Below are 11706 nucleotides of genomic sequence, written 5' to 3'. Positions count from 1 at the left end.
TGTGTGTGTGTGTGTGTGTGTATGTGTGTGTGTGTGTGTGTGCCCGTACACATATTCAATACTCTGAACACTTACAAATGTTGACTCTCAAAGTCACACAGGGGTGAAAGCCCTTCCCAAGGTCTTTTCCAAATTCAGAAGCTTCACAGCTACTGGAAAGTGTGTGTGTAACCCTGCATATCCATAAATCATTGATCATTTTGTCTCAAAGAATCTGTCAGAGCTTTTCAGTGGTCCTCCAGGCATCTCACTTTCTAGATGTTGTTCTAGATCTTTCTCCAGCCTCTTGATTGCCTCAACTGGCCACCAGTTACAAACTTAAAAAACTAACAGGTCCTATAAAAGAGACCCACACACATGTCAGATATAGGTGACTTTTTTTTCTTATTTTTTAAGCATCAGCAAATTTTTCCCTTCCTTACTCCATGCCACCTAAGTTTCTGCATTTACTATTCTTCTGATCACAAGCCTGCAGTTTCTGCGACTAGAGACCCAGTACAGGTCAAACCCAAAACACTGTAAACTATTATCCTAATTTTATTTTCTTCCAGAAGGGCCTCACTGTGGTGTAACCCTGGCTGGCTTGGAAATTAGTTTTTAGACCTGGCTGGTGTCAAACTCAGAGACCACCTGTCTCCCCTTTGAAGGCTGGGATTAAAGCTCTGTATCACCACATTTGTCTCATCAGGTGTCTTTGAAAAACAGACCATCTTCTAACTTTTACAAGCTTTTGATTAATTTTCAGAGTTCTGAAAGGTTGGTTCTAACAGCCCTTGCTGCTTCTGCGTCTTCGAAGAAATAGGCTTTTGGAGGCCTTTGTTTTATCGTTCTGAAATTTTTCTCTGCTAAATGATACCTTCTAAAGCATTGGTCACAGCACCTTTAAAATTGGGCAATATTATCTTGTCAATTTTCAGATAAAGTCTCCAAAGTGACCAACAAAGCTCTGTACCATCTGATCCTTTCTTACCTCTTAGCCTTGAGCATCATCAGCGTTCTCCCCCAAGTCTCCTACCAATATCTACTATAAGCCACCATCCCAATAGCCCTTTGCAAAGACATTTTTCCTCTGCCTAACTGTCTTGCTCTCTGCCTTCTGCTCCCACCAGGCTAATTCTTATCAACTCTCAGGACTCCCGGTAAATGTCACTCCTTGGCACAGCCTTTCTAACTCACAGGGAAGATCCAATCTCTGCATCATGTTCTCCCAGTAAGCTGTGTTTTTCTGTCATAGCACTTACCATGACTAACAAAATGTAATTTGTGCAAGCATTTTGTTAACTATTATGAGTTCTGATGGCTAAGATTTAATCTGGCTCAGGGTGGAATGTTCAATAAATGTTTGTTGGGGCGAATGAATGAAGAAGAGGGGAAAAATGCATTGTGCAAATGGCTGAGTACCAGAGCTGTTGTGCCTAGAAAAGCAATGATAAAGAGGGAACCGTAGTCAGCATCCTGAAACCTCTACACAGATATCACTGCTTCAACCAGCATGGCGCCTCAGAACATTTAATTTTACAAATTATGAAATTGCTTTTAAAAAACTTGCCTTAAAAACGTCCTTGATTTTATCCATAAATGCCCTCACTCCAGGGAGACAGGCATTTTTTGGAAAAGCAGTGCCATTCAAATCTGAATTTGTGAGAAAAACAAAATAAAAAACCTTGAAATATCCACGTCCAGGCAACAGATCCAAACTGCTTTGATAAACGATCAGTCTGTTGAGCATTCAGTGTAGTTGAGGCGGTATCTTGCCTCTCTGTTTTGTGCCTGTCAACCTTCTAATCAAAGGACTGGAGACCTGGGAGCAGATAAAGGCAATGAGATCAGAGAAAGGGCTGATGAAGAAGGGCCTCAGGAAGGCTGGAAGATGAACGGCTGGCTTGGGTGTGTCTCTCAACCAGAAAATCTCAAGGAAAGGGTACTCCTCACATCTGAAGTGGCAGAAAAAGCCTGTCTCTGGGGAAGAAACAACCTGTTTTCTGCTAATAAACTCCAGGGTCGCTTTGTGGCTGCCTTGATTAATTGGTGAGGATGAAATAACCAGAGCTCGGGGAGACATGAGACGGGGAAGGATTGTAAGTGACAGTTTGCTGTTAAAATTCATCAGCCCAGGCGAAGCGCCTTGATTAATGAAGTCACTGAGCCTGCCTCCACCCTGAGTAGGGGGGCCCGCTGTGGGAGGGAAGGGAAAACAAATTTGCAAGGATGCTCTCACTAAAGAGGTTCAGCACCCGAGTTACATTTAATCTCTCCACTGTTGCATTGCAAGTACTTTCTCCCTCTCAATTGTTCCCCCGTGCTGCTATTAATCACAGACCCCTGTAAAGCAAAGGAAAGGAAGGAGGGGGGAAGCGCAACAGGGCTTGCATTCCCAGCTTGTAGTGGGCGAGAATGATGGGGAAGCAGGGGACCCAGAAGGAGAACTGCTGTGTTATGACCAACCAGAGGAACTTAAAGAAGGATTCTCAGAGTTCAGCCCCAGCAGGCCACAGCTGGACGCCCCAGCTCCCACCATTGCTTAGGGCAGGAAGTTCTTGATGCAACACCGCCATCTACAGCTCACGGTGAAAAACTGCTCTGAGGGCGCCTCAATTCGAGAACCTGTAGGGTCAGTTTTGAAGTCTGCTCCATATGGAAGAAGATGTGACAACCTTTCTCCACAACACGGGAAAATCTTCGCTGGTGTTTGGACCGATAGATATCTGGTCGTATTGCCCAACAATCTCCATTTTTCATGAAGCACAGAATGAAGAGGATCCTGGTATCTGTAGTCAAATGTCTGCAATACCCGGGATGGGAATGGAGTCTCTATTCTGCACAACGTCTCTACAGTGCATCTCTGCTTTACAAAAATGATAATGTCGAACGAACACGAAGCTTGTAGTGCATATTAACAACACCCTAGTGGTATAGATGAGAATAATAAAAAAAAATCACTCAAGAATATACACCTCTCCTAATTTCCCCCAACTACAAACGAGCCTGACATCTTTGTCTTATTGATGAAAATAATTATGCCTCCCAGCTTTTGTGAACCTGACTGTTCGTCTCTGAATATGACGGAGCCAGTTTATCAGCAGAGACGGCCCTTGGGTTTGCAAGAATGCCCTTTGTGACCTTGAACAGGTCAGTTGACCTTTTTGAGCTTCCTTTCTTTCTTACTGTACCAGTGCACTTATAAAGGTGGACATCAATATGTGTTTTTGTGTGAGAGAGAGATGCTTGAATGGAAGTTGGAAATAGGCAGCTTTAAGAGATTCAGGTCTGGACCACTCTACAAATTATATAATGTCAAATACTGGCAACATATGAACTCCTCACTCTTGTAATGCACTTCTCTCATTTGGGATAATAATAACAGGTTAAAGTGTTTTTATAGTCTTGCCTTTGACATGCAGTGGAGTAGGAAGCTTTGGCTTTGAGTTTGCCCAGTAAAAGACTTCCTGTGCCACAGGAATTTACAGAATATTGCCCCTCTCTGGTGTGTGCTATCAGCACCAAGTCCACTTCCTCCTGTGGTCTGCATATCAAAAGGGCAACAACTCCCTGGAAGGATTTAATGCAGGTTCCAGGAATCATAAATGAGAGGGGTTTTTTTTTAATCTCTTTATTAAAGCCACCTTGGAATGGGATATGCTTGAGAGCATTCCCCAGACAGAGTGTTAAATATAGCATTCAAACCAGAAAATTACTCATTGATTTGCCCTGTGAAAAGATAAATGCCTATTCCACTCCGTTCTATCCCAGTGCAGACCTTATTGTTTCCAGGAAGCAATCTGAGTGTATGTCCCTAATGAAGCAGTATAGCATGTAAATGTCTCAAACACACGGCACAGGACAGGAACAGATCTTGCCAGCCAAATGAGATACCCCAGAAGGCCACCGATGGCTCCTGAAAGCAGAGTGTACAGGCCAGGAAGACAAGTACCAGTAAACGAGACAACAAGAGCACGGCAGCCAATGCTCCAGGAGAAAATACAGAAAACAAGATCCCGAGCCAAAGAGGGTTCAGAAGCAATAGCTGATAATTCACCGCCCCAGGAGCCTCTGGATCCATTATAGTTTCAGCCTTGGCTTAAAGACGGCTTTCCTAACGGCAGGTGACTGCCATCTGTAAGACACTATCAGACCACATATGCCTAATAATGCTCTCTCATTTTGATCCAGTGTTTTACAGCTCACACAGGGGCACTGCATGCCCAGCCTCATTTGATTCTCTTAACAACCTATTAAGCAGGTGGTAGAGGTACCCACTGTAAGGGCTGCATTCTGTTCTTCAGAGAGATGTTGTATAGGCCACTGCATCTGTCTGCCCACTCTGCAAGTATGTGTGGATGGGTCACTCCCTCTCAAGCCCCAAAAGGAGGACGACAAAGAGGAGGGAGAAGAAAAACGAGGAGGAAGGGGAGAAAGCAGAGGTGGCCCAAATAGGCTCCACGTACATACCCATGATGTAAGGGGATCCCTAAAGAGGGTGTTTGGCAGACCTCTATGGATGAAAGCTAACAGAGATTAGAGGAATTCATAATCCTTAAGAGAAATGCACAGTGATGCTGATTCTGAGGAGTGTTCTAAATTAAAAGAGAAATCCCATGCTTTTCATTCTGACCCGAGGAAAATGTGGGACTGTGGATGAGTGTCTAATGAGCATGCAGGAAGCCTGGGCTACATCCCCAATGAGGTAAAACCAGGCATTGAGGGATGCCTTCTGTTCCCAGTGCTCAGGAGGGGAGAGAAACAAGAGCAGATTAAAGTCATCCTCAGCTACACACTCTTTGAAGCCAACCTGGGATATGAGACTTGGCCTGTTTAAAGGGTATAAAAAGAAAGGAAAGGATTACTCTATTCTTGTTAGAAAATGATACATATTATATAAATCAGGTGATAACTTTTAAAAACATGTTATGTTGGTTCTTGTTTTTATTACAAATATTTTAAGTATGTGCACTGATGCACTGAAGAACACAATGTGATTGTCCAATTAATCAGGTGACCAAAATTTCTATCACCTTAATCATGTGTCATTTCTTGGTGAGAGGCAATTGTGAATTCTATTCTACTCCCTAGTATAGTTCCTAATTCTTTCAGCTGCCAACTTGACACAACCCAGAGTTATCTGAGGGAGTCCCAGTTGCCACATGGCCTCATCTGTCTGGATGGCTGGTTGCTGGAAGAGGGCCCAGTTCCTGTGGTCAAGGCTAACTAGGTGGTCCTAGTCATGAACTAGATGGAGCAAGTCACATTGCTCCATGGCTTCTGTTTCAAGCTTCTGCTTTGAGTTCTTGTTTGACACTTTTCCTTGACGATGAACCTGTAAGATAAATCAAATCCTTTCCTCACCAAGTTGCTTTTGGTAATGATGTTTGACAGAGCAACGAAGGGCAACTTGATTTTTTTGTTTATTTGTTTGTTTGACCTCAAGGTAAGACACCAGGAACCATGGATGTGGTGCTTGTGTGGCTTGTTCAGGGCAATTTATCAGCGATAAACATTTGCTAGGAAACCTTATGCTGTTGAGTTCCAGTAGTGGAGTGTCATCCCATGCTTCTCAATTTCATGTCTGTCCATAACACTTTGGATTATTACTATAGGATAGAGTTAGGTTCAGAATTCCAGAGTTGAGATCCAGCCTTCAGAAGGAGAAACCTGATAAGACATTTGTCCTTAAGGCTCAGGGGGAGTAACAGGTTCCTGAGTGACTTCCTTGTTTATTCTCAAGGATGAGTATAAAATAGCAGGACACATATACTGGTGACAGCAATTCTATTAAGCAGAAAATGGATGGAAAATAGAAAATTAGAAGAAAAATATTCTTGACCTTTATGGCCAGTGTGGGATTTTGACCTACTGTAACAAGGTCCAACTCACTGGTGCCACAACTCTGTAGTCCGCAGATCTTCAGGAATCTCAGAAAGCACCTGCAGGACTTCTTGAGTTGTTTTAAATATTCTAAAACAACTGAAAATTAAATGTATACACATAGCCAGCCTTTATTTGTTCGTGAAAATGTGGACTCATTAATAAAATTTACAATGGTGTTATGTCTCTTTATTCCTCCTGAAGCTAGCTTAGTACTTATTAATTATCTGTGCTTCATTTAAGATATATACGTCTTCAACTAATAAAAATAAGAAAATGAATTAAGTATTCATAGATGCAGTTCAAGCACTAGAAACTAAAATAAAATACTTGGTAGTAAAAAAAATGTTGGAAAGTAATTCAATTTCTTTTATTTCATGGTATTGCTTTATTATTCAGTTTTATCTCTAGAACTTTTGTTTATCTGTTTATGTGGTACATTGTTTGGCCTTCTCTTAGGTTGATAAATATTAACTAGGCAAAAGTTTAAGAGTAAACTAAAAAAAAAACAAAAACAAAAAAACAAAAACAGGAGCAAATACCTACTATGTTCACCTCAAGATAATGGTAATTGTATTTTATAAACAACCTACGACGTGTCAACTACTAGTACTGATTATCTGTCATTAATTCCTCAGAATTGCTTCGCATATGATTGGACTTTAAAAATTGGGCCAAAGATATGGCCCAGCAGTTATAAACTCTTATTGCTCTCATGGGGAATCCAGGTTTTGTTCCCTAGACCCACATAGAAGTTCACAAACATATGTAACATCAGTTCCAGAGGAGTCCATGTCCTGCTTGCTTGCTGGAGTTCGAGCATGCGCGTGACACACACACATACTTCAGGCACACACCTACACACACCTATAAAGTAATATGTGTACGTGTTATATGTATATGTGTATGTGTTTGTGTGCACATTTAGGTATGTGTGGTCAGAGGTTAATGTTAAGTGGATTTCTCTGCCATTTTCTACCTTATAGATTGAGACAGGGTATCTCTCCAATTCCATAAGACTGCCTGTCCAGTAAGTCTATGGACCATCTTTTTATGTTTCTTAAGTGCTCTGATTAAAAAGGAACCCTGCCATCTTTGGCTTTTTGTATGGCTGCTGATGATATAAAATGAGGCCCTCCTGTGCTTATGTTATGTTATGACAAACATTTTAACCTAAAATGGATATTTATGGGCAAAATAATTAAGCGTTAGAAACATACAGTAAATAATCTAGAAACCCAGGTCAAACAAAAAGCTTGTCTAGCAATGGAGCCTAAGTCTCTACCCTAAACCATAAAATCCTAAATAAAACCTAAGATTCTGCAATCATAAGTTGCTGTTATATTTTAGCTGTTTCATATTGTATGTCTGGACATGGAAGGAAAATTACTAATTTACTTACTTGTACCTAAGCTCTTTGCAACAGTGTTCATGTGGCTGAGAGAAGTATAAGTGGAGCCCAGTGTTCTCTGCAGCCACCAGCAAGCTGCCATTTCTCCTAAAGACCCTAACCCTTCTCTCCAGCAGGCACACAAAGGAAGAAAAGACACTCATCCCACAAAAGCCCTGGTGGGAATGCAAACTGAATTCTCTGTGTTTGCCCTAAGGGCACCACAGAACAAACACAAGTTTAGAATGAAATAAATCTAGATCTAACCCTGATCCTCACATAACTGTCTTTTGAACAGGGGCAGTTCACGGACTTTGCTGAACCATTTTATTATCTGATCAAAGCGGGATAATACTGGATTCTCCACTGGATGGTGGTGAGAATGAAATCACTCTTTGTAGGCAGAGCCCCTGGCATATGTGAAGCACTAAACAAATATATCAGTAGCCCCGTTCAGACCACTTGCTTTCTACCTCACTTTTTGACTTGTATCTGCAAAATCAGATGATTCCAACAGAAATTATTCCCTTGACCCTGAACCTGAGCTGTTTGGTCACCTGATCCTAGTTCAAGCATTCTCAGAACTGCTAAATATGATAAGTAAAGATGAATGATAAAATAAATGATAATGGCAAAAATAAAACAAGTGATAATAGTAAGATTTAAAAAATTGGTGTATATACCACAGTTATAGCCAGAGTAGACCTGCTGTAACTAACCAGAGGGAAAAGTGCTTTCCTGAGTGTTAGAAGGTCAGTCTAGCAAAGTATCCTTGCCCCACATCACACCTCCTAGAAAGGAAAGTTTTTGGTTTTGGTTTGTTTGCTTATTTGGTTGGCTGGTTTTTGGTTTGGTTTTTTGCGAGACAGGGTTTCTCTGTGTAGCCATGGCTGTCCTGGAACTCACTTTGTAGACTAGGCTGGCCTCAAACTCAGAAATCTGCCTGCCTCTGCCTCCCAAGTGCTGGGATTAAAGGCATGCGCCACCATGCCTGGCTGGAAAGGTAAGTTTTAAAGATATAAATAAACATACAAGCTAGATGGCTCAACGGATAAGAGCATTGACTGCTCTTCCAGAGGTTCTGAGTACAATTGGCAACAACCACAGGGTGGCTCACAACCATCTCTCATGGGATCTGATGTCCTCTTCTGGTGTGTGTCTGAAGACAGCTACAGTGTACTCATATAAATAATAAATAGATAGATAGATAGATAGATAGATAGATAGATAGATAGATAGATAGATAGATAGATAGATAGTATTTTAAATAATAAACATACAAATTCAATTTCATCTACCAGCAAATACGAATTAAGAAATCAAGAAAGTGGTGACTGCCTAGCTTCAGAAGGTCAGAGTGACATCTATGGACTGGTAGTGTAAAGAAGCAATGTGATGGTCTCATTAGTTACAGAGAACAATGGTTTTGTTCAGGGAATTATAAAATGGAAAAGAAAAGAAAACTTAGTAGGAGAATAAAAAGTCCGTGGCTTTAATTTTTTATGACTCTCGGTGCTCTGTGAAGCACATGAGATCTCTGATTCTTCCATTTTATTCAAATTCTCCTTGCATAGCCAGCACCAAGCCTCCTGTGTTCACATAGACTGACAAATACTGATTTTTTTTTTTTTTTGCATCATCAGTTTGGGACTTCCTTTTCTGCTCCCTGAGAATACATTTGTGTGGAATGAATTCTGCAAGTTGACTCAAGTTTGTCCCAGCTGGGTCCTTTCTCCTGCTGGAAAGGCAAGTCAGGAGAGGCAGCCTGGCCTCCAGCAAGGCAACTGCCACCATGCAGCCCAGGAAGCCTGCAGAGTTCCGATGGCATCTATTATTTGCAAGGACAGAAAAAGAACTAGTCTTGGCACAAATAACAACATTTGAGGTTGAAGAGGATGAACCATGGGGAAATTCTAACTCTGTCTTCAAAAGTGTGAAACATTGGCAAATCTGCCAGGATGTGACTTAGCTCCCTACTGCAACATCATGGTAGTGCATTCTTATAACTGAAATCCTGGCCAAGCAAAGTACTTGTTTCTCAACTAGCAATGATCCCCCTTATCCTACAGATATAAAGATGGAATCATCAAAATGCCATCTTTACTTTCTATTAATTTATTTATTCATTTTAACATCCTAATCACACACACACACACACACATGCATACACACACATTCCTTCTCTACTCCCAGTCCCATCCTTAAAACTTCCTTCATCTATTATTCTTTCCCCTGCTCCTCAGAGAACGGGAAGCCTCCCTTGCGTACCACTCTGCTCTGGGACAGCGAATGATAGCAGAACTAAGCTCATTCTTTCACTAAGACCCAACCAGGCAGTCCAGCTAAGGGAAGGGGATCCAATAACAGGCAACAGTCAGAGACATCCCCAGCTCGAATTGTTAGGGGACCCACATGAAGACTAAGCTGCACATTTGCTACAAATATTTAGGGAGCCTAAGTTCAGTCTCTGAGTGTTCTTTGGTTGGTGGTCTCTGTGAAGCCCTATGAGCCTACTTAGTTGACTCTAGATTTTCTTGTGGTGTCCTTGACCCCTTGCTCTTCCACAAGATTAACTGAGCTGTGCCTGATGTTTGGCTGTGGGTTTCTGCTTTCATCTACTGCTGGATGAAGCCTCCCAGGAGACAGTTATGCTAGGCTCCTATCTGCAAGTATAGCAGATAATCATTAATAGTGTTGGTTTGGCTCTCTCACATGGAATGCGTCTCAAGTTAGGTGAATCACTGGTTGGCCATTCCCTCAGTCTCTGCTCCATCTTTACTCTTGCACATCTTGTAGGCAAGACAAAGTTTAGGTTGAAGGTTTTTTGGGTGGGTTGATATCCCCCTCCATACACTGGCTACAGGAGGTGACCATGTCAGTCTTGTATCCCAGCTGCTGAGAGCCTCAGACAGGGCTGTTTTCTCATTTTGCTACAAATGTCTGTGAACTTTCTGAAGTGTTTAATACCATGGTGAGCTCTTTGAGTGAGATGTTCTATACTTTTTTGATCTTTGGCACTTTAATATGTATTACTGGGCATGTATTAATATTGTTGAGTGAGCAGTAACTATGTGAAAGAATAAATAAAGGAACAAGAAAGGAAGTACAGAAGCCATTTCCTGCCTGGGCTGTCATTAAGAGGCTAGTGTAAACATATTAGGTTACACTATTTAATGAGTTCACACTTCCTGCTAGCAACAAGCTAAGTGCATTGTATACAATCTTCCTTTTTCATCTTCACACTACCAGTGTGAGATATCAAGAATTATTAGTCTCATATCAGCAGGAAAGAAAAATAATTAGAGTCTCAGGCAAACAGAAAAAACTTGCACAAGGCTACACAGAAAGTCACAGGAACTGGCACAGTCTCCTTGTGGAGCTCAACATTGAGTGAATGCTTTGATTGGGTATTTTAGATTCCTCTCTCAGCATTGTGATATTCATTCATCCACTCACACATTCAATGACATCTATTCAAAAGCATAGAATATACCTTTAATCAGTTCTGTTAGGCTCCACAAAGTACAAAATATAATTTTAAAAAAATTTTAAAAAGAAGCAAAAAGAAAGAAAGAAAAGAAGGAGGGAAGGAAGGAAGGAAGGAAGGAAGGAAGGAAGGAAGGAAGGAAGGAAGGAAGGAAGGAAGGAAGGAAGGAAGGAAGAAAAATGCATGTCATTGCTTATTTTCAAATACCTTAGAATTGAATAGAAAAGATAATAATACAGATCACTGCAAATAAGTTTGGCCCCTCTAAGAGCTATGAAATGTAATGAAAATTAAGCAAGAAAGCAACCACCATCATGTTTCATTCCTTTATAATTCTTGCTTTCCTTTTTGATTAATTAATTATTTTATTTACTTACATCTTAAATGCTGCCCTTCTCCTGTCCAGGTTCCATCACATTTTCTTTTTTTCTTTTTAAATTTTTTATTAGATATTTTCTTTATTTACATTTCAAATGTTACCCCCTTTTCTGGTTTCCTCTATGAAAATCCCCTATCCCATCCTCCCTCCTCCTGCTCACCAACAAAAGAGTACAGTCTTGTCTAGTCCCTGACATTAGTGAGGTTGCTTTAAGTTTCGCTCCATTTAGTTTGATGTTCGCTACAGGTTTGCTGCATATTGTTTTTACTATGTTTAGGTATGGACCTTGAATTCCTGATCTTTCCAAGACTTTTAAAAAGAAAGGATGTTGAATTTTCTCAAATGCTTTTTCAGTATCCAATGAAATGATCATGGTTTTTTTTCCTTTGAGTTTGTTGATGTAATGGATTGCGATGATAGATTTCTGTATATGGACCAATCCCTGCATCCTGGGATGAAGCCTACTTGATCATGATGGATGATCATTTTGATGTGTTCTTCGATTAGGTTTGCAAGAATTTTACTGAGTAAGCCGGGCGTGGTGGCGCACGCCTTTAATCCCAGCACTTGGGAGGCAGAGGCAGGCGG

The sequence above is a fragment of the Mus caroli genome, chromosome 2 (genome assembly GCF_900094665.2).
Source record: "Mus caroli chromosome 2, CAROLI_EIJ_v1.1, whole genome shotgun sequence".
Taxonomy (NCBI): domain Eukaryota; kingdom Metazoa; phylum Chordata; class Mammalia; order Rodentia; family Muridae; genus Mus; species Mus caroli.
Note: the sequence above shows the minus strand (reverse complement) of the source record.